Here is a 24,805-nt window from a genome sequence, read left to right as displayed (position 1 = left end):
AACAAGGTATCTCGCCCCTGAAGATCTGGTCTGGGTGAGGAACTATTCACGAGGTCCGCGGTGGGTGGCCGGTGTGATCACCCGGGCTAGTGGACCTGTGTCCTATTATGTGACCTTGGAAAATGGGCAAGTTTGGAAGAGACATATAGATCAGCTGAGGCGCCGGGCGCTCAGCAGGGAGGAGTCAGATAATTCATCCCTGGCTAATGACGCACAGCTGCGAGACCAGAGTGAAGATGGCCCAGAGGTGCAGTCACCAGGGGCTTCAGCAAATGAACCAGGGTCTGCTAGTCCTCATGATGACGAGGTACAGGTCGGGGACCCTGAGATGTCTGGGACTCCATCTGTTCCTGATGAAACCCCTATAGCAGCCCCTCCACCACAGGTAACACCCAATCCAGAACCTACAACACCTGTTGTCAGGAGATCAGGTAGAAGTTGTAGGACCCCACAGTACCTGAGGGATTACGTCTGCTGTGCTCACTAGGGGGGGAGGGGTGTTGTGTATTGAGTCAAAGGATTTTATATCTGTATTATTATTGTCTGTATTTGCATTAGGATAAAGTAACTGCCTTTTGGTCCCAGAGGGTACAGCTACTATTGGTTCATTTAAGCTGCTGTATTTGGATCCTCTGTCTTATTGGTTTCCTCCAAAAGGCAGCACTGTGATTGCGTGATATTGTTCCCTCCAAAATGTATCCCTTCCTAGCTAGTCCCCTGTCCCTATAAATGTAGCTTTCCTCTCCTCAGTCTTCAGTCTTGTTCACTTTAATAAAGAGCTGTTACTAGAGAACTGCCTCCAGCATGTTTTGTCAAGAGAGCTGAAATCACAAACCCCACGTCACAACAAATACCATAATAAATAGCTAACAGTTTGTGGGCTTTTTGTGTCAATGAAAATATTTTGCCTGAGGCAGCTGCCTTACTTTGGCTATTGGTAGGGACAATCTTGCACCCTGCAAATACCAGCAGCACCCTCCCCTCCCAGGCTCTCATCTCTTCAAAAAGAGCTGTAACCTGCTGGCCTGGTCACCCAGAATCACCTAACCTCCCTCAAGAGTCTTTGACTTGCTTTTTAGAAGGGAGACGGGTGGTGGGTGAGCAAGCAGGTGGTGAAGAAAAGTGGAGGGAGTCGCAGAAAGAGGTTCCATGTATATTAGTACTGGTCCCCCTATTAAGGCACAGGGAAATCTAGAAGATCTCTGACTATTGTAGTGATTGAAGCAGGGTCTGGGTTTGGAACCCCCTGTTCCTTAACCTTGACTTAAAGAAACCCATTTTTCATAAAAGCTAAAGTTGCGGGGCCATGTGTCATTGTCACTTCTGCTCTCAATTTTCCTGGCATATGACTCAAATCCTTTACAGAGAATTATTGTGTTGACAACCTGTTGAAGGAGTAGATCTCTGAAATTTTGAAGAGGTGAAGCCTTACACAGATGTTTTTATTGTTGCAGTTCCTTCCTTTGGACAAGGCTACAATCAAGGCTTGTACTGTACGTGTAAAAACTGAGAGTCCTCAGCATTTGTGAATTATCTAACATGGTGAACTTAAAAAAGATAATGTACTCCTCTGGGGGAAGAAGGTTATATGAAAAGGGCACAACAAGGACACAACATATACCAACAGCTTTCTTGTAAAGAGATTCCACTTTAGTATGTACATGTGGAAGATAGATAAGGTTGATGAGAAGAACAATGCTGTGACAAACAGGGGTCTGGAGGATATGCCCCGGAAAACTGCTTTGCTGTATTTAAAATATACATCCCAGCTACAATATGAAAAAGTGGATCTATTGCAGGGGTTACTGGATTGAAGAGAAAACCTGATGGACTGCAAAAAGCACAAAAGCATGTTGAAGAATTAAGAGGGAAGTATAGTGTGTTTATATTTGATTTCCAAAAATCTTATAACTGGAGCTGCACCGAATATTTGCCAGTATCGATTTTAAAGGCAAAAATAGCTGTTCCAGCGGAGTGTAAATATCACCTGATAAATTTATTAATTTTTAATTTGAAACAGCAATACTATGGTGTCATTCTCGATTCTGAAGTAGTCACATGAGAATAACTATCAGGAATCACAGCATGACATCACAACACTATGCAGCCAATCGTGTCTGGCTATTATTTTATCACTGAGGGCAAGTGAGGTAAATTTAAATGGATAAGGGAACATTTTAGTAGATAATAAAAAAAAATTATGGCTGGAAAAGAATCCATTTTTTGTTATGCAAAATGGTCCTGGATAATTTGGGGCAACCCGACCTGGGGCAGTACAGGGCTCTCTTGACCCAACTTGGTCAAAGCTGAGATCGGCTTGAATTTGCCAAATTTGGTTTGGAATTGGGACTTTGGCCAAATCTAGTGCATAGTCTTATTATTTTCCTGCCAAATGATGGTTAAATCAGTGCTGTTATGGAGGGTTCAGCCTGCCATATTGATTCAAAATGGCATCTGATGGTATTCGAACGTAGGCTCAAACTCACTCTATGATCTCAGGAACCATGATGCCACATTGGGGTAAAATATCATATTCAAAGGTGTTCAAATCATTGCAGGTGGCTCAGTTCACCATCTTGGGTCAAAATAAAGTCTGGTGGTGTCCCAGCCTAGACCAAAACCTACTACTTGGGAACTGCCATGCCAATTTGAGCAATACCTTAAGTGGTGCAGTTTGGAATAATTTGGCCCACCACCTTGATTCAAAAAGGTGTCTGATGGTGGACTTACAGGGGAGGAACATGGCAGACTGAACATCTTCTGTTGGCAGCTCGCCAATGGCAATAATTGTATGATGCTTAATGATAGCCAAACCATAAAAAGGTAAGGTAAAGGGACCCCTGACCATTAGGTCCAGTTGTGACCGACTCTGGGGTTGCGCGCTCATCTCGCATTATTGGCTGAGGGAGCCGGCGTATAGCTTCCAGGTCATGTGGCCAGCATGACAAAGCCGCTTCTGGCAAACCAGAGCAGCACATGGAAACGCCATTTACCTTCCCGCTGTAGCGGTTCCTATTTATCTACTTGCATTTTGACGTGCTTTCGAATAAATCTTGGCTATTAAATTCACTCTGGTAAAATAAAGTGCACAAGGGATTAACCCACTCCTCCCACCCAGGAGCCATCATGCCAAGCTGGGTGACAATATATTCAGAGTTAGGTAAATCAGTTTAGAACATTTCACTCTGACATCTTGAATCAAAATGGCACCTGGTGTCCAAACATAGATGAAAACTGGCCCCTTGTCAGGTTATTTCAGAGAAGAGGTCAGGCCAAAATGGTTGCTTAACAGAGGAGCAGCTTTATTCTTGCTGCTTCTCTGAAGTAACCTAGCAAGGGGCCAGTTTTCATCTATCACTCAGTGATGCCATCTGATTGACGGATGATGCTTTAGGGGAAATGGCCTCACAGGCCAAATTGGACCCCCTATTGGGTGAAGATTGGCCATGACCAAACCCCTGATTTAAATGAGCAGAGCTTCACTCATGCAGAAGCTCCAAGGATGTAAAGAAGCATGCATGTGGCTCTGGATTAAGTTATTTTATTTCATATAATTAAATTACTAAAACACAAATATTAAATAATCCAAAAGATTTGGAGCTTTATATTAATATCTCCAAGGCTATTTATATGTTACCAAATGAGGCAAGTAAAAACAAAGTTGATGAAAACTTGTAGTTGGAAGACTTTAAAGATTCTATCATTTTTTCAGTGTTGTTTTTGAATAAGAGGTGAGAATAAGATAACTAGTTTCTGAAAATACAAGAAATCTTCACATTATCGAAGCATCCGTCTACTCAATAAGACTCTGCTCAGAAGATGGGACAATCTGTTTAAGTAATACACATCTGTAGTTTGCTATAAAAAAGACTGCTAGAGAATGAATAAATTCACCAGGGATATATATGATGGAGAACACAAAATATATATTTTACAACCAACTAAATTCTACTTGGGTCTCAGTTTACCCAGGAGAATTAAACAGCGGTATGATTATAGAATTTTAAAAGAGGCAAGCATAAAAAGTTCAAACCTATCTCCCGTACATCCTATAAAAGTTAGGAAATTCATGGCCCCTTTAGTAGCTACAGAGCCAAAACCACGGTAATCCTCAGTTTGAGTCCGAATTGTTTTCAATTTGTAATCTGAATGAAAGAAGAGGTTCTTAATTCCAGGTGCCACATTTTTGGCTATACGTAAGATGAAGTTTCTTAGAGCAAGGGTTATATCATGATAAGTATTTTTGATTCTTTGCAAGAGTCCCTGGGAACTTACTGAAGTGCTGGATATAAATCCATTAAATAAATACATGAATATGTACATACATGCATACATACATACAGGGACAGAGCTTTGTTCTTTCATTTTCCCAGCAGTCATCTGCCCCTTCTCTAACATTATTTATTTCATTTGTGTCCCAAGACAATTCAGAGTAAACCCATAAATTCACAAGCAGATTCTAGTTATTTCCATAATTTGGTAGATCTCGTGAAAGAACTTTCAAGAGCAACACCAACTTGGAAACTGTTAACTAGAACCAGGAGAGGTTATATGCAGCGAGGCAGGGGACAGCCCATCAGATATTTGAAGATGGTCTCTTCTTCAGGCTAAACATACCCAATGCCCTCAACCGTTCCACATAAGGCCTGGTTTCTAGACCCCTGGTCATCTTAGCCACCCTCCTGTACACATGTTCCAGCTTGTCAAAACTCTTCTTAAATTGTGGCACCCAGAACTGGACACAGTACTCTAGGTGTGGTCTGACCAATGCAGAACAGAGCACTACTATTACCTCCCCTGATTGGGATACTATACTTATGTTGATGCAGCATAGAATAAAGGTAATGGGACCCCTGACCATTAGGTCCAGTCATGACCGACTCTGGGGTTGCGGCACTCATCTCGCGTTATTGGCCGAGGGAGCCAGCGTACAGCTTTTGGGTCATGTGGCCAGCATGACTAAGCTGCTTCTGGCGAACCAGAGCAGCGCATGGAAACGCCGTTTACCTTCCCGCTGGAGCAGTACCTATTTATCTACTTGCACTTGATGTGCTTTCGAACTGCTAGGTTGGAGCTGGGACTGAGCAATGGGAGCTCACCCCGTCACAGGCATTCGAACCTCCAACCTTCTGATCAGCAAGCCCTAGGCTCTGTGGTTTAACCCACAGCGCCACCAGCATTCTAATGCATAGAATAGCATTAGCCTTTTTTGCTTCTTGCATACCCTGAGTGGTGCAGGTTCTCTTAATGGGTAGCCTCAAATAAACTTATCTTTCCTCTTCACCCAGGGTCTTAATTCCTATCACACGTTTCATGTGCTCATGGCCAGCACCAGCAAGCACCGTTCTTGGGCATATGCTGAGGTCCCCACAAGCTCCACTCCCACTGCTAACACTAGCCTAGTCTGGGCATACTTTTCCTTCCTGGTGCTGACAGGAGCATAATTACAGCATTGCATTGTGGGGGATTTAACGGCAGTCCCAGCAGGTTTAGCCACATAAGCCCAGTGCTCCGGTGCTGCAGCTGGCCTCTTGCTGCAACTTACCACCTGACAAGTCTGCTGTGGGGTGGGGAGTGACCTACTGAGGGCACTTTACCTCAGATCTGGAATATGTTTTGATCTCGTTCTGCACATATGTCTCAAGTACTGAACAAAGTGGTATCTGCAGTGCATGCCAGGATGAACGTCTTTAACCTCAGGAAACTAAGTACTCATTATGCCAGTGAAGCAATACCGTATATAAGGCACGTCCAACAGGTAGATCACTGGTAGATCACTGGCTCCCCCCCAAAAGAAGCTCAAGAACTTTGGCTCCCCTAAAAAATGCTCAACATTTTAGCCCTTCACCTCCCAAAAAGAGGGCTTTCCTCCCACCTCAGAAAAGCTCAACAACTTTGACCTGAACCCCTAAAAAATGGGGCTTTCCTCCTCCCTAAAAAAGCTTAACAACTTTGACCTGAACCCCCCCCCCAAAAGGGGGTAGATCACTGCCAGTTTTTAACTCTGTGAGTAGATCACAGTCTCTTCGGTGTTGGCCACCCCTGCAATATATGAACAGATATCCCTAGCTATGTTTCCTACTGAGTTAATATTTCTGTGCTATTGACCTTGCCCCAACAAAAGACTAAGAGAACAGTTCACGAAACCGAGCTTTCTAAATGGCCTGCAGTTGGCTCCTTCTCCCAAATATTTGGGAGAAAAGACTATAAACTCCTGCTATTTGCACTGCATCCTAAATCTGAGCATCAGCCAACAAAAACTGGCACAAGTTCATGGATGTCACACAGGAGGCACTGGGAACATGAACTGGTGTGAAAGCCTGAAGGAGCAAAAGGGAATGCAAATGTAGTAGCCAGAGAGACAGATTTACAAGAGGGATACAGGAGATCTTGGTAAATGTGCTCAAGAGTCTAAGTTAGGCTAGTGTTTGACATGACTTAGACAGAAGGGAGGGAACTAAGTGAGAGAAGAAGGAAAGATTGAGAAAAGAACCAAACAGAGACAGAAACAGTGTGTTGAATGCACACACAGCTCCATAGATTATTGGATGAAACGGATAATCTAGCCCCATTTTAATCTGGCTTCAAGCCTGGGCAGATGGGTGGCAGGGAAAGGTAGAGAGAGGAGCAGGGGAAGCATGCTACTGCTGCTGATTTTCAGTTATAACTTATTCTTCTTTTTAAGAAAGGATATTCACTTCAATAACATACATACAGGAATAAAGGAAGAAATAAAGACAATACAACTGAACTAAAATTAAACATACACATAAACACAAAGTGCAAATTAAGGTTGTTTCATCCACAATCCTTTAAAGGAATTATTGTTGTTGTTATTGGGAGTGAAGGTAGTAACATTCCTCCCTAAATTTTAAATATGTTATTTTATTACATATAGCAATACAAATGTTTGAGATACAGAAGACAAACAATTATTGATTCCAGTTTCTTACCCGCCCTTCCCCTTAAAGCCCCAGGGTGGGTTATAACAATTGAAGCAAACCTGAATGTTAAAATGCAATACTGTAACGTGCAATGTTAAAAAACCCTTTTTAAGCATCCCTGCTGCACACCCTACACTGTCACCTCTGAATGAACCCAGAGACTCTTTGCTGTTGTCCGGGGCCCAAGTCCAGACCATAGAAGAGAAAGGCAAACAGAAGTGTATGAGGTCAGATGCAAAGGAACTAAGTGGAAACTTGGACAAATACTGGAAATGGTTGTAGTGACCGAAGTAAAATAAAGTGAGGACATGGGAAGGAAGAAAGCCAGCAGGAAACCAGGTCTAGGTGCGGTGAGGTACAATAAACAGAAAACACCAGTCCATAGAGTAGTCTATGGGGGGGTTGTTTCAGGCATACAGCTTGCAACTTTCATAAAATATTGCTTTTCTTACTGTAACACCTCAACCTTCCTTTCCCCCCAGCTATAGTGAAGAGAATGGTTGAAGGGGAGAAAGCCTCCTTCATCTGTCACTGCTTCTTGGGGACCCCATGAAGTTAGTTCAATTTACACCTTTTACCACTGCAGCAGAGTGTTTCATTGACTTGCAGAAGCTCTGTCCCTGAGGCAATAAAAACCTAAATTGCTGCAGAAACCAGGCTGTGAAATAGCCCTGCTGGAACTCCAAGGAGCTTCATTAGTGTGATGGCTGCTATGGGAAGTCTGTGCATGCTGACAAGCAAAGCGTCCCAAAGGCCTGATATTTAGCTATTGCCTTTGGCTAGGGAACAACACCATTTATGGTGGTGATCTGTGATTTCCCCAAGATAGATGGCAAAAATCCCAAGGCTTCCTAACTGTCAAAATATATTCCTGAGATTTAGGAGTATGCTTGTCCAAAAAATTATCCAATGAAAATAGGGATGTCCTATTCCATAATGGTGATGATGATAATTTTACTATTTATATCCCACCCATATGACTGGGTTGCCCCAGCCACTTTGGGCTGCTTCCAACAAATATAAAAACATTAGAAAACATTAAACATTAGAAAAACATCCCCATACAGGACTGCCTTCAGATGGCTTGGGGGTTGGATAACTCCATACCCTCTAACATTTCTCAGATGAAAATAGAAACATCCTAAGGAGACATTCTGGGATCAAATCAAAAACCAGGATGGCTTCTGTAAATCCAGGACTCAAACTTATAATATCTGCAACAAAAATAATTATCCTCTTCTAGGTAAGAATATGGAGGAATCTAAATCTGAATGCGATATATTCTGAAAGAACTGGGGAAGGGAAGGGAAATGGATTGCTTTTCAACATAATAATCCCAGAGCTAGGCATTAAATGCACACAAATATCCTCTTTGGTTTCATCCCAAATCCCTTCGACCTCCTGCACTGAACCTGAAGCCCAGACCCAGAAGAAGAACAGCGTACTTGGGTCAAGTAGTACAAAAAGCCCAAAGCTTTTGGAGCCTCTTGGCGCAAGTAGTCATTCTGGCAGCTCAGGGTTTCTTGGCACAAAATGCACTTCTTTCTTTCTTTTTTTCTTCTCTTTCTTGGCCTAGTGCTTCTGTCCAGCTTTCCTAATTTTCTGACATCTTGAAAATGTCAGTCAGTTGCTTTCAGTTTATAACATATTTCAAAGCCTAGTTATTCAGCCGTGCAACAACAGAGATGCTCAGCTTTCAAAGCTGAAGATAGGGATTTGTACATGTGCTGAATGGTCTTTATTTCCTAGGGACGTCTGCACTTTCTCTTGCCTCAGACTTGCCTCTTGCTTAAAACTCCATTACTTTGCCTTTCTTTGCCTGCCAGAGGGGACTTTCGCTAGGTAATTCCTAGCAAAGTGTGCTACTAATCAATGGACAGATTCCAAAGACACATTCAAGCACAACTCAGTACATGCATGAGACACAGTTCTCCCTTTCTCCAAACATATTCAGTGAACATACATATTAATGAGTACTATATGCATATTTAAAAGCCATCTCCAATTTCCCATCACACTCTGTGATGGACAACACTGCACATGTACACACCCACACACCCTTCAGTTTACATGTCACCAAAGTTCTTCGTTACTTTCAGAAAACAGGAATGCAAATTGAATTGCATTCCAGCTTAGAATGTAAAGCAAGATGCTGAGTGTTGGTTACTTGTTCAGCTGACAAGCTGGTGAAAGATTTGAGGTTGTATTATTATATTCACCATTATTTTATTTATATACAATATTTTCTACAAATTTGTACTCAGAGTGGTTTACAGCAGAATAGCAGGCCAAAGAAATACTATAATAACCATGATACATGATTAAAATCATAAAACTATTTGCAATGCTAAATAAAAAATCTAATAATTAATCACTTTTGTTGGTCAATCATTAACAAGTCATTTAAAATGCATCTAGAATATTAAACATAAAACACACAAACAGGTCAAGTGATATCCCCAAACAGCCAAAAAGTTAATGACAGTAATCACTACAACTAGCAGCTTTAGGTGTGTAAACTTCTAAATATTAATTTTTTACTCCCAGTGATAGTCATAGCGATGTCCTGGGTGTTCAGATACTCTGCTAGAATACTTGTGAGCAAAATTCAGGTAAGCAAATCTTATGAACAACTGCCCCAAGGTGCTGAAATTTACTTTGACCCATAGGAAGGAGGAGGCAGTTTGAGATGTTCTGCAGGGCTGGTTTTTTGTTTTTAAAAAAACTGAGGATATGAGTGGGATTACCAGTCCCAGAATCAATAATGGGAAACTGGCACTCCTCCATGCATTATTTCTCCCAGGAGAAGATCATTTAGTTTTTTAATCTTGAGGATTGGCTTCATAATCTGAGCATGTCTAGCATTGCTAACTGTGTGTATTTAACTAAAATCTAAACTCTAGATCAAGGAAGGAGAGCCTATAGCATTCCAAATGTGGAACTACAACTTCCATCATTTCTAACCATTGACCATGCTGGCTGGGGATGATGGGAACTGTAGTCCAAAAATATTGATGGCACCAATCTTGGTGAAAGCTGCATTATTCTATCTCGGCTGCACAGAAGACACGCTGTTGCTGTTCCGAATACATGCGTCGAAAGAGGAAGCTCCGGGTCACATGCATGGGCATATATACTGTAGGTCCCTTGATCCGTTTAGGCTGCGCCCTATTGGCCAGATTGAACCCAACATCGAGGGACCTACCAATCAGGTGTTGTTGCAGATCAATCTTACCCACCCACAACACAGGGAATTGGTCTCCAGGTCTCACCGCAACATGTGCCCTCTTTAAGGGAGCACACAATTTTCCAAGTGTCTTTCACCCCTTCTCTGACACCCAGACCAACTCACTTTCAAATTATGCCTTCTGGCAAAGCTGGGCTGAATTTCATGGAAGGCTGGGCTGAGTTTCAATGAAGCTGAGCCAATTTATAATTTATATTTCAGTTTATTGTTTGGAGGGTTGAAATCACGAGCAGCTTCAAGCCTTCGCTCAGAGCAGCTTCAACCTGAAACCAGCCAAAACCCAGACATTTTGGCTGAGTTTCCTGATCAGGATTTGTTTGAAATTCAAAATGCATTGAAACGTTGGTAGGGGGTGGGGGGAGTCCTTCGGATGTGAAAGCTATAAAAGGTTTTGCAAGGCTTTCTCAGTTAATCCATACCTCTGCATTTCATGTTGCTAGTTATATTATAAATTATATATCTCATATAAAACTGTGGTTCAGATCCATATGGGAAGTAGTTGGGGCAAGAAATTCATTTGTTTGCATTATCAAGCATAAATCCAGGTCTCCTTGATCCCCTTTCTTACAAGTGGAATAGCCACAAATGAGGATGGGATTTCAGCGAAGGAGAACATCATTGCTCAGTTTCATAATTGTATTAGGAAGGTGGAAAATTGTTTCCTACAGGTCTAATTGGTTGGAAATTCTTTCTCCTGCAGGAAATGAAAAAGTTCATTGTTCTTGAGATTGGTGTATATATCCTATTAGACATGCTCTTTTTACCTCAGCTACCTCTGGCATCGAGGAAACTGAAACCCATACCATAAGAACATAAGAAGAATCTGCTGGATCAGGCCAGTAACCCATATTGTCTAGCAACCTTCTTCTCACAGTGGCCAACCAGATGTCTTTGGCAAACCCACAAACAGGACCAAAGCACAATAGACCACTTCCCTACTGTGGCTTCCAGCAACTAATATTCAGAAGCATTACCTCCTCCAACTGTGGAGGGAGAGCCCCGCCATCATGGCTAGTAGTCATTGATAGCCCAATCCTCCACGAAATTGTCCAATCCCCTTTTAAAGCTATCCAGGTTTGTGGCCATCACTGCCTCTATCCACTATCTGCTTGTGCCACATTATGACTTGAATGACCACAGGCAGCATTCTTTTGTTATAAGCAGAAATATATGTTTAGGTGTGCAAGGTCCTGTCTCAATGCATGGAAATAAGCAAATTCTCTTTCAGATAGTATTACTTAATTTGATATCCTTTAATGCTATAAAACCTATACTGCCTGTTTTGCCCCCTAATCGGCCATGTCAAATGAGGAGACTACTAGATGGCAATAGCCATGTTAAAACCAGTTTAATAATATTATACTGTACTAGCCTTCAGAACAGCAAAGCTGCCTTACTAATGATTTCATGTTCCTTTTGCCAGTGTGCTGTAGTGGTTAAGAGCAGTGGACTCGTAATCTGGCGAACCGGGTTCACGTCTCCGCTCTTCCACATGCAGCTGCTGGGTGACCTTGGGCTAGTCACACTTCTCTGAAGTCTCTCAGCCCCACTCACCTCACAGAGTGTTGTGGGGGAGGAAGGGAAAGATTGTTAGCTGCTTTGAGACTCCTTAAGGGGAGTGAAAGGCAGGATATCAAGTCCAAACTCCTCCTCCTCCTCCTCCTCCTCTTCTTCTTGCCAATAGGTAAATATCAGCTGGTTATGTATAAATAGTAATCCAGATAAGAAGTCCTCTTAAGGATGAGTAACTGGTAAAAATCAGGTGTCAGGAGTATGGGCAGGAGTCAGGCTCTGGGGCCTGTAGTGCTTTGCAGGACTGGGGCCTGCCTCAGCTTGTGCTGGAGCAGCAAGGCGTGGCCACACAGGTGAAGACCTCAGCTTGTGCTGGAGAGGCAAGGAGTAGTCACCCACGTGAGGCCACTTGAGATCTCACTGCATCTGGTGGCAGGAGCTGGGAGGGATAAAGCCCAGCATTTCCCTTCAGCTCTTTGCCCCAGCAATGCTATACCTGCTTGGTTGCATCTGGCCTCCTGCTCCTCGGACCCTTGCCTTGCCGACGTCTTGATCCTTGCTCCGTGGACCCTTGCCTTGCCGACGCCTTGATCCTCGACCCTTGTACCTTCGCCTTGCTTCCTGTTCCTTGATCCTTCGCCTTGCTCCTTGCTCCTTGGACCTTCGCCTTGTCGTCGCCTTGCTCCTCGACCCTTGGACCTTCGCCTTGCTTCTTGTTCCTTGAACCTTCGCCTTGCTTCTTGTTCCTTGAACCTTCGCCTTGCTTCCTGTTCCCTGGACCTTCGCCTTGCTTCCTGTTCCTTGGACCTTCGCCTTGCTTCTTGTTCCTTGGACCTTCGCCTTGCTCCTTGCTCCTTGGACCCTCGCCTTGTCTTCGACCCTTGGACCTTCGCCTTGCTTCTTGTTCCTTGAGCCTTCGCCTTGCTTCTTGTTCCTTGAGCCTTCGCCTTGCTTCTTGCCCCGTGGACCTTCGTCTCTGCCTTGCTCCTTGACCCTGCAACTGCCTGCTGCTGGACCCTCAGCCCTGCACCTGTTCCTGCTTCTTCACCACCATCTTGCCTCTGGTCCTGACGCCCGCCGACCGGACCGTGACATCAGGAAACAGAAGGTGGGGGTAACTAGACAGTTTTCTTAATGGAAGGAAGGAATTGAGTGAACCAATAGCCATGTTATTTACTTTGCAGAAATCTCAAGCGGACTGTAAAGAGCTGCAAATAGGTCTCTACAAACTGGGCGTGAGAGTAGATGTAATGCAGTAAAAGAGTAATGCATTTGGAATTAAAATAAAAAAATAAAAATACACACACACACACTAATTGAGTCAAAAATTTGTCTACCCAAGAAAAATATATTGGGTTCTGGAGAATAACTCAATGAAAACAACATCTCACCACTCAGTGGTCATCACCTCCATGTCCCGACTGTGCGTGATGATGCATATGGTTTGACAGTGTTGGAATGGAAACAGAATGCTGAATTAGGTGGATCCTAGTGAGATTCATCAAGACAACTACTATGGTCTTATGTCCTTAGAGGTGAAGGAAAATATATTTAACTTTTAACCTTGTCCGCAGGTGGTAATGGGTAAATTTTGAGAGAGGTGCATGGGGTAAAATACAGATTAATATGAATAGTATTCCCAAACTATTAGTCATGCTGCTGTGAGACATGAATTCTGATGTGAAATGGGGCATAGATGCTCTTTAGACTCTACTCTGCAATTTCTTCTGTCCAGTCACCATGCATCTACTCCTGTTTTTAGGGTTCTTTTTTTGCAGTCTGGCTCTGACCTCAATATTGCTGATTTTCAGGAGAATATTAGAACTTGGAGGTGGTAGGACCACTTTAAGGTTCCTTATGATATAACAGGAGAGTGTCTTAATCCTGGTTCTGAGGTAATTATACTGCATATATATCATAAACATGGCTGACTAGAGGTTTCTGCAGTCTTGGAAAAGCAGCTACTCACCCACCTTCCTCTTCACAAGCCTGTTGTTGACCTTGCCCCCTTTTCTACAATCAAGCTGGAATTCACAAGTTCACACCTTGTAGTTGCTCAGTCCAGAGACTTTTAATAATGGCCAGGTGTTGCCAGATTTGGGGCCCATTTGGAAATAGTATTAATGTGAATGATCCTGGTGTCAGCACAGTTGTAGTACTCAAGACCTTTACAATGAGTTGGATCTGCTGGTCCAGAGGTGAATGGCCAATATAGATTTTCATATAGAAGCTGAGCTGACTGACACCTTTTCAGCCATTGCCTGAAATGCTGTTAAAACAGAGAGCACCACAGGAGGGGGAACTCTGTGTATAAACCATTTGCCACTTTGTCAACTATAGAAGCAGCCAAGAGAGATGGAACAAGGAGAGGCCATTTCCCCCCTTGGATTTGGCTGCACAGAAGGTTAGTACAATAGCAATTCTCCTCTGGAGGTCTATATACAGAACCTGTTTAATTTGTAAATGAAGGGTTTTGGCACACTTTCAACACTTACATTGTGGCTCCTTTAATTAATTGCACCATCAGTATACAAAATGTCAGAATAGGGGTGTGCATGTAACGCCCCCTGAGAAATTTCTGCAGTTTTATCTAAACTCCTTTTGTTTTGCAAAAGATAAATAAACCATTGGATGTTTCTCCTGAGCAGGAACTGCAAAATTTATCTCAAATTTTCACTTCAGATGAAACGCTGTGGCAAGTGTTATGATACCCCATGAGAAATGTCATTAGTCATTACTGAAAACGTTTTGCTTTCCTGCAAATTCCTTAGACATTTAGTTTGAGGAGGAACCTCCACATTTGCCCCAGCATTTAATTTAAGTGACATTTTGTGGCAATTTTTATTCAGAGTGAGCAGGGTTAATGTGTAGAGCTGTGAACTATCATTATGAATCTCTCAATTTCCGATCTGTGTTGTTTCCACATTTTTTTACTCATAATTCTCTTCCATTTCTGTGACGATAACTCCCCTTCAAAGTATGAATTGAGGATATTTTAATGTGTATTTTAATACATAAGCTGGCAGTGCAATCCAATACATATTGACTCAGAAGTAAGTCCCTCTCCGTTCACTGGGACTTACTCCCAGGTAATTTGTTATAGGACCTAGTTTAGAGAGACAATTTCACTGAGTGTGGCTTCTCATCCTCACATAACAAGCTCCACTTGCAAGCAACCCAACAAATCATTGTTATGCACAATTCTTAAAGAAACTGGCACCCTGTCCTCTTTTCAGTCTAATCATACTAGACAAGAGTAGTAGCAGATGTTGCAGATTAGAATCATATTGCATTGGAAGCAGGGCTGGCCCAAGACATTTGGGCACCTGAGGCGGACCCCAAAATGGAGTCCCTCCACACTAGGGAAGAAGGGGTAAACGAAGATCTACATCAGGAACAAGGGGGGGGAGAAAGAATGACATCACCTGCCCCTGAGGACCCTGCCACCTGAGGCAGTTGCCTCATGGGTGGGCCAGCCCTGAGTGGAAGGAATGGCTTAGAAGACCTGCTCGGTAATATAAAAGGGTTTCTTCTCTGTATTGCCTGATGGTTTCTGAAGCAATCTGCTACTGGTACATACTTTCTAGAGTGATCTTCCAGAGGTTGATTCCATAACGAGCACGTTTCTGTGTGTGTGTGTGTGTGTGTGTGTGTGTGAGTGAGTGAGTGAGAAGCGAGCGGGGCTTCTCTGGGACGAGCTGCCTGCGCGAGCTAAGGGGAAAAGAAGCAGCCGTGAGAGAGGAAAGTTGCGGCTGCGCTTCCCTCCAGTCGAGCGGGGAGTGGCGGCCAGAGCTTGAAGGGCGGGAGGGCGAGGGAGGGAAGGAGGCAGGCAGGCAGGAGGTCTGACATGGGGCAACTTCCCCCCCCTCCCCAAACCGTCGCCAATTTCCCTCACAATTTTGTCTCCTTTCCTCTTCGGACACTACCCCCCCCCTTCTCAAAACTCCACCTTTCTTTATTTCTTCTTGAGGGGGGAATCCCCAATGGTGCCTTCCATTATGTCCTCTCAACACCGTTCAGGGGGGTGGGGTGGGGAGAGTGTGTGTGTGTGTGTGCGTCCAGTCTCTGCGTCCAATCCCTGTGTCCGTGGGGCACATGCGCAGTAGCGCAAACCCAGGGACACAGGGACTGGATGCAGAGACACTTGCACTTTATTATATAGGATAAGATAATCCTGCTGCTGTTGAGCTGTTTTATATATTTCAACAGATTGGTGCCCCCACCCCCGTTAATTGTTATACTGTATTATAAAACACTTTGTTAATGAATATTAAAAAGTAATATACAAAAGCTATAAAACCAGTGGTAGCCAATGTAGTGCCCTCCTGAGGTTGTTAGACTCCATCTCCCATCAGCTTCATCCAGCATGGCCAGTGTTTAGGAAGGATGGGAGTCCAACAACCTCTGGAGGGTAGCAGTTGGCTACTCGTGCTATAAATAAAGAAATATGGAAGTGTGAGGGTTGACATAATGAAACCGAGTCCAGTGAGGATATATCCAACAGCCAAGGCACACCCACTAAGCTCAAAACCTATGAGGAGCGGAGACAAAAAGACCTAAGTGCAGATTATCCTACAGGGAAGAGTTGGGCTGAAGGGTTATTGTGGGGCGCCATCCCATGCTAGAAAAGCGATATTTTTTTTAACTTGTAAGTTCATGCCATTGAGTATGTTTCACAAAAAGGTGGGAGATCTTATCTACGTAAAAAAAAAATTCCCATTTCCTTTTCTTGGCTTAAATGCTCATTCTTTCCTTCACGTCTTTCCAGGTTGCTGCGATTGGAGGTTGCTTTACAGCTACAGTACGAGTTGCACCAGAGAAGGGGCATGGGAATTGAAATCTGCTGTTTCTCCATCACGGAGTCCAGAGGTAAGCCCTGTGAAATGAACCCCCAGACATTATTTCTCAATAAGGTAATGTATTCCTCTGAGGGGCTCAGACAAAGAGCTCAATTTATGAACACTCTGGAATTCCTAAAAATAAATATCCTGAAACCTTTGAAGGGAGGATTGCTTCTTATTTAGATTATATATGTTCATGAAAAGTCTGAAACGGAGATTTTTTGCCTGCTATATATCCTCATTTTTAACACTTTAATGGACACTGGCAGCCTTCTGGAGATATTTTGCTATGCCTGCTCCCAGTGGCATGCTGGGGCAGGACGTCATGGACATTTTATTTTTATTTTTTTGTGAATTGCATGTTGTAATGCAGGGAATGCACAGATTCTTAAGTGGCCTTCACTTCGGCCACCTTTCTGAGCCCAGGGACACATTTCTGGTCCCCTACGTAAACATAAAGCATTGAGTGAAAATGCTAAACTGTTGTCCCGGAATAACACAAAGCATATACTGGAATGTTGTATATTGACAGAAGTTACTTGACTCACACTGCCTTGGACTTTTGCCAGACTAGACCAGCCCTGAAGGGGAAACTGCACTCTCCCTGCTGTCTATCACAGACAACCCTGGTAAGGCCAGCTTCTGCATACCGAGACACCAACTGCACATGGCATCAGTAGACATCCATGATTGATCTGCTGGCATTTCCTTCATTGTAAATTGCCGCTTTGGAGAGTTGCAAATGTGACTGCAGTAGTGGTGCTGTGGCAAGGGATCATTAACCCTTTCCTCAGTAGACATCCATGATTGATCTGCTGCCGTTTCCTTCATTGTAAATTGCCGCTTTGGAGAGTTGCAAATGTGATTGCAGTAGTGGTGCTGTGGCAAGGGATCATTAACCCTTTCCTCAAGGCTTCCCACTTTCCCGCGCATCGTTCGCACCTCAGTTCTAGTAACAGAAGCAGACAATTGGCAGCACCTATCCTTGCAAGAGTTTGAAATGCTGACCTCCTTATCCTGTTACAATCCTTTGAGCTATGAGCTATGGCTGTGGCTAAGGAACAAATTTGTATACTGCCCTTCATCCGCAGATTTCAGGGCAGCTCACAACAAACCAATAATCCCCCACTTCCTCCAACATATTTATCAATCAGCCAAAGGCCTGATTAAAGAGGAACATTTCTGCCTCCCTTTCTTTCTCTATCTGTCTGTATCCCTGAACCCGGAGATTAAAAAGAAAACTTTAGGCTGAGTCTTTTTTCTGAATGGTTGGCAACCCTCAATGCATGAAGAGGCCTGGAGCCCTTCTGAATTAGTGTGGGTGAAGGAGACTTAAGAGCAGCAGAGCCTTAGCTTTGCTGCTCGTCCAAATGTCAGCCTTCACCCTCCATTTTTTTAAAAAATCAGCCCGCAGCTGCTTTGAAGCCCACAAAATCAAGACTTCAACAAGCAAGTCTTTTATAAGTTTATCTGTCTCCTACACAAATTCAGGTCTGACCTGCATTACTTAATCTAACAAAATATTCCACAGTCCCCTGCTTTCCTGTATGCGACTATGCAGTAATGTAAAACATCTGTGGAAAGGGAGGAAAAGCAGAGATGCCTACAAGGCACATGAAGCGGGGGAAGAAGGAGTGGGGGGAAGGAGCAGCTTTTTGCTACTTGGAGCAATTTGGCAGGAAGTCCAGTTGGGATTTTGGTAACTGATTCTTCAGGACTGCAGTAAAATAAAAAAAATTCCTTCAGTAGCACCTTAAAGACCAACTAAGTTTTTATTTTGGTATGAGCTTTCGTGTGCATGCACACTTCTTCAGATACAGTGAAATGGAAGTTTCCAGGCACTTATGTAGAGAAGGGGTGGGGAGGGGTGGGGATGGGGAGGGGGGATCACTCAGAAGGGTGGTGGAAATGGGTGCTTGACTGACTGATAGCTGTTGATGACCGCAAACGACTGCAAATGGTTTTGCATGAAAAAGCAAGGGTTTTGAGATGGCTGAAGATCGCTTATCATGTATAATGAGATAAGAACCCGATATCTCTGTTCAAACCAGGTCCCTCCATGGTTTTGAGCTTGGTGATAAGTTGCAATTCAGCAACTTCTCTTTCCAGTCTATTTCTGAAATTCTTTTGTAGTAAGACAGCTACTTTGAGATCTTGTATAGAATGTCCTGGGAGATTGAAGTGTTCTCCTACTGGTTTTTCTGTCTTCTGGTTCCTGATGTCAGATTTATGTCCATTTATCCTTTGGCGTAGGGTTTGGCCTGTTTGTCCAATATAGAGAGCTGAAGGGCACTGTTGGCATTTGATGGCATACACAATGTTAGAGGATGAGCAATTAAATAGTCCTGAGATGGTATGTTGGATGTTGTTGGGGCCAGTAATGGTGTTGTCTGGGTGTATGTGGCAGCAAAGTTGGCATCTGGGTTTATTGCAGGCTCTGGTACCAGTGTCCATGTTAAGTCTGGTGGTTGTATTATTGTGGGTGAGGAGTTGTTTAAGATTGGGTGGCTTAAACAACTCCTCACCCACAATAATACAACCACCAGACTTAACATGGACACTGGTACCAGAGCCTGCAATAAACCCAGATGCCAACTTTGCTGCCACATACACCCAGACAACACCATTACTGGCCCCAACAACATCCAACATACCATCTCAGGACTATTTAATTGCTCATCCTCTAACATTGTGTATGCCATCAAATGCCAACAGTGCCCTTCAGCTCTCTATATTGGACAAACAGGCCAAACCCTACGCCAAAGGATAAATGGACATAAATCTGACATCAGGAACCAGAAGACAGAAAAACCAGTAGGAGAACACTTCAATCTCCCAGGACATTCTATACAAGATCTCAAAGTAGCTGTCTTACTACAAAAGAATTTCAGAAATAGACTGGAAAGAGAAGTTGCTGAATTGCAACTTATCACCAAGCTCAAAACCATGGAGGGACCTGGTTTGAACAGAGATATCGGGTTCTTATCTCATTATACATGATAAGCGATCTTCAGCCATCTCAAAACCCTTGCTTTTTCATGCAAAACCATTTGCAGTCGTTTGCGGTCATCAACAGCTATCAGTCAGTCAAGCACCCATTTCCACCACCCTTCTGAGTGATCCCCCCTCCCCATCCCCACCCCTCCCCACCCCTTCTCTACATAAGTGCCTGGAAACTTCCATTTCACTGTATCTGAAGAAGTGTGCATGCACACGAAAGCTCATACCAAAATAAAAACTTAGTTGGTCTTTAAGGTGCTACTGAAGGAATTTTTTTTATTTTACTTCGATCCAGACCAACACGGCTACCTACCTGTATTCAGGACTGCAGGAAGGACATAGCCAGAGAAAGCATTTCAGGGACCTGCTTGTAAAATAAGAGAAATGAATAAAAACACAGCAGAAGTAATAAAACAGGAGAAGTGACAAGATGGAAATCAGACAAAGCAAAGCTGGGGGTCATAAGTTTTGGCTTGAGATTGAAAAGCATGCAGCAGCCACTGCTGAGATCTTCCCCCCAGGCATTAGAAACATAGGGTGAAGCTGGCTCAGCAAAATCCGCCTTTCTTCTCACTAATAATTGCCTTCTTATAGGAGTAGCCCCAGTAGAATCACCAAGTAAAAAAGCATGGAGTGAGTGGAACCCTCTTTCTGAAGATTGGTGGGCAGATCCTATCGCATATGTTCCGGAGAAGAAAACAGGAGGGCACCTCCCAGTGCTCTTGTGAAATAGTGGCCAAGCCAGCTTGCACATTGCATCTGATTTGGCTGCTTATTTTTCTCTTGTCTTCAGCGCACATGCGGAGTATCCTTACAAGAACTATGTGACATGTGGACTGGAATTCGCCGCCAGGCCCTCCTCATGTTCGACAAGCTTCAGTTGAACCATGTCTACAAAATAACAACAAGCCACACAACACTTTCTTTGTCTTGCTGCACTAGCATGGCACCCAGGGTAGCAGCAATGCCGTCTCAGATCTTAATGGCTATCAGCTCTGAACTCTATGGGATGAAGTAAGATGGTTGCATTTAGGGATACGTTCTGAGCAGGGCAGTCTCGAGTTCGCTCCGGCACCCCCACCCTCGCAGCGTGCAGCATGGCTTCCGTGTGGCTTCGCTGCGCAGCGCCCCACCTGCCGGCCCAACGCCCTGCCACCCCGCGCCACCGGGACTATACCTAGAGCCGGCCCTGGTTCTGAGGTACACAAAATCTGTCTCCATCTTAGAAAGGACACTCAGGCTAGGCTGCTGGAACTGTCTTGACAGTACAGCAATATTCAGTCTTCTTTTGTTAGTAATAACCTTCTGCCACCTGAAATGTTGGCAGCACTAACTCCACTCTAGAGTAAACATACCAAATGTTTCTTCTACCAGAGATGCTAACTTCTCTCTTTTGCTTTCTTATAAAGCACATTTTAAATGTTACTTATTTCAGAACTTTTATAGAATGCTATGAAACGCCTCTAACATAACAACGTGCAAAATCTTTTCTTGAAAAATACAGACCCCATTCAGTCAAAGGTTTATTGGCAATACAGTATTGCAATACTGTCTCCCTCTCTCTCTATTTCTAATCTTACTTGAAGCCAGAAATATAGAATCACTGAATTGCAGAGTTGGAAGGGAGTCCTGAGGATCATCTAGTCCAACCCTCTGCAATGCTGGAATATGCAGCTGTCCCATACAAGGATTGAACCTGCAGCCTGGGCATTATCAGCACCACACTCTAACCAACTAAGCTATCCATGTTCTGATACACACATTGATATAATCAATGTAAGCACAATGCTTGGATAGGCTTGCCAAAACAAAGAAGTTTTAGTGGGCATCTATCCACTGTGGTTCTTTGCAGACAAATAAGTCTTATGACTTTGATTTGGTTGCCTGGGGCATGTGAAAGAGAGTATAACACCTCCTGCAGCAGTCATGACTACAAATGCTTTCTCAAAGTGGTCCTTGAATGGCCCCAAAGGGGTTTCTTTGAACCCTCAGTACACCTGCTGTGCTTTCCCCCCTTGTATTGTACTTGGACTGCAAAAAAGGAACAGAGGTTCTAACATCCTGTCATAGGGAGCTCTGCAGATAAGCACCAGAAGAGCTCAAAGAGCAGGCGAGAGAAGGGAATCTCCCTTTGCAAGCTCTTTTATGTACTGTCAATAGAAGGGAAAACTCAAAAGAGAAAGCATAATTATTTGCTCCTCTCCGCTAATGGTCTGAAATGAGCACACCACCTATCGATTTGCCATTTTCTTTCCCCAGAAGAGAAAGCTTGAAGCTCAGTGAACATAAAGAAACAAGCTGGAAGAGAAAAGAAGGAACTTCAAAATGAAATTCTATAATAAAGCGAAACAGTAACAGAGCCCATTGTGTCCAAGGGATGTCATTCATTTATATGGCATCTCCATCTCCCCTCCCAACCCCCAACCCCGGAAATGATAATATCAATTCTGAGGTCTCAAATATAGAATAAATATTCATAAATGCACACACATCTAAATATATAAACCATGTGTCTGAAATAGTACAGGAAAGCAATCCTGAAGCCATTTTGACTCTTTCAATGACTTCCTCTGCAGTAAGGGAGGCAAATGGCAAAAGCCTCCTTTTCACTTACAAATCCTGACTTAAGAGCACATTTGTGTATGAATAGGGTGAGCCTGTGACCTGGATTCAGGAACTAAAGCATTAACCATCAAAAAAGAATGGCCAGGATACCCAGGTAATGCAATCAGAATCTTAGTGGACTCATAGAATCATAGAGCTGGAAGAGACCACAAGGGCCATCCAGTCCAACCCCCTGCCAAGCAGGAAACAAGAGTCCATGGGGAGTTGGGCAGCAAAAGCCAAACTCAAAAGACCAGAAACAGCTCCATGTTCAGAAGTGAGCCATAGCTCCACTTTCCCCAAACCAAAAACCTAATAAAAGGTGACTTTGCCACCATTACTCCTGGTTAACAAAAATATTAGTAGAGTCCTTAGGCGCCATTGGTACCAGTGGAATCTCAGCAGCTTTACAGACTTTTAGACAGCAGACGACATGTATTAGCTGAAGTCCTTGATCTTTCATGTTTCCATCCAGCAAAGGATATTTCCAGAAGTAACGTATATTAGCATACAGTTTCCTAACAATGTCCCTTTTAAGATCTGCCTTGTTTTATAAATAATTTAAAACTCACTTGCCACTCAGAATTGCATCACAGGTTTTAATTAGGAGGAAGAACGCCTTGTTTTACATAGAGAGCTTCCCATCCAGGGACTAAAAAGAGGGCAGGGGAATCCAAATGCCAAAGACAACCTGATGACAAGCAATTCAAAGGCACATCAGTGTATATTAAGTGCCTGGAAATGAAGGTAAACACCATGTGCTGAGATTCTGCATCTCTTGGGAGTTGCCTCCCATATCTTTCTGGCGCCTAACCATCTTAGCTATGCAGGACCAATAACCAACTAAGGAGCCTTGGTGCTTTTGTTTAAACCTTATAAATGTAGTGCTGGTGAAAGATGTTTGATTAAATGCAGCCACATGCGAGAGATGGAAGTCTTCACTGCTCAGTGCTCAAGGGGCAACATTTCACTCTTCTGTACGTTCCCTGCAAGAGTGTCACGGCATCAATCTACCAGGGATTGTCCGTACAGGGTAGGCCAAGTACCGTATCCTGTTAGTGAGTCAGTTTCATGACTTCTCTCTTTGAAATTGCTAACCAGTTGTGGTTTGGGAGATGTGGTCACCTGTTTGCTCTCAGGATGTGGGATAATGCAACCAATGAGTTTGACATTAGATCACCAAACAACTGTTAGAGGCTAACTCTTGCCACCTGTTGGGCTTTGGGTCATGTGCCGTCTTTAATACTCTCTAGATTAAACTAGCTGGTTCTGAGTCTGCAAGAGTTAATGCTTATATTGTATAATACACCCTTTTGAGGCTGGGAAAGCTTATTTTCTGTGAGCTTCCTTAAATTACATTAAGATCCAGACCACAATCTCCAGGTATATGGTAGCCCCTTGAAATAACTACATACATACATACATACATACATACATACATACATACATCATATAATCACAAAATCATGCACAGAAGCAGACTTTGATGACAGTAACCTCTGCAGCATGCAGGAGTTCACATGGGCAGATCTGGTAACAGCAGAACTCACAAAACCAGAAGCAGCTTACGGCATACCTGCCAAGTCTCCCGCAGAAAAATACGGGCTCAGCAGCAGCAGCGGCACCGGAAGTTGCACCGGAACTTGTCCGGCGGCCATCTTGGGGGTGGCCATGCGGCCACCTCCAAGATGGCTGCCGCTATGTGGCCGCCCCTAAGATGGCTGCCAGGCATGCGTAGAAGCTATTTCTGGTGCCAGCGGCGGCCATTTTCTGGTGCCCATAGATGGGCAAACCAGCACCAGAAAAATGGCTGCCGGCAGGAGCGGATTTAAGGGAGATTTACGGGAGAGGAGCTCAAACAGGAGACCGCCGGGAAATGGTAAGGAAAAACGGGGGGTTTCCCGGGGAATACGGGGTACTTGGCAGCTATGGCTTACGATATCTGGTGGGGTGGAACTGCAATGTTAGCATCCTGGCAGCGGTGTTGCTGCCACTTACTAGGACGTAGAGGGGAAAGCCCAAAGTTACAGAGAGGTCAGGACTGTGTTGGTGCACTGCCGGAGCCAATCCTGCTAGGAAGTATCCGCATACCTGCCAAGTCTCCCGCAGAAAAATACGGGCTCAGCAGCAGCAGCGGCACCAAAAGTTGCATGCGACCAGCATGACAAAGCCGCTTCTGGCGAACCAGAGCAGCACACGAAAATGCTGTTTACCTTCCTGCTGTAGCGGTACCTATTTATCTACTTGCACTTTGACGCGCTTTCGAACTGCTAGGTTGGCAGGAGCAGGGACCGAGCAACGGGAGCTCACCCCGTCGCGGGGATTCGAACCGCCGACATTCTGATCGGCAAGCCCTAGGCTCTGTGGTTTAACCCACAGCGCCACCCGCGTGGTGGCACAATAATCGTGCATAAAAAACCAGTAAGCAAAAACTCTCTGGACTCTAGGCAAATTAAATAGCATTAAAAATGCATCTGACCCTATAGTATAGGGTTAGAAATCTACCCACAAGAAATTTATTCTTGTAAAGCAATATGCTGATGGGAATATTTTAAGTAAACGGAGGAACTTCCTGCTGCTCCTGCCCATGTCACTAATTTGGTGGTTTGGCAATTTCACTGGAACCTCAGGTATCTGGATCCCATTTGGTTTATGTA

The sequence above is a fragment of the Zootoca vivipara genome, chromosome 5 (assembly GCF_965207765.1).
Source record: "Zootoca vivipara chromosome 5, rZooViv2.hap1.1, whole genome shotgun sequence".
NCBI lineage: Eukaryota > Metazoa > Chordata > Lepidosauria > Squamata > Lacertidae > Zootoca > Zootoca vivipara.
This window is presented reverse-complemented; position numbering follows the sequence as displayed.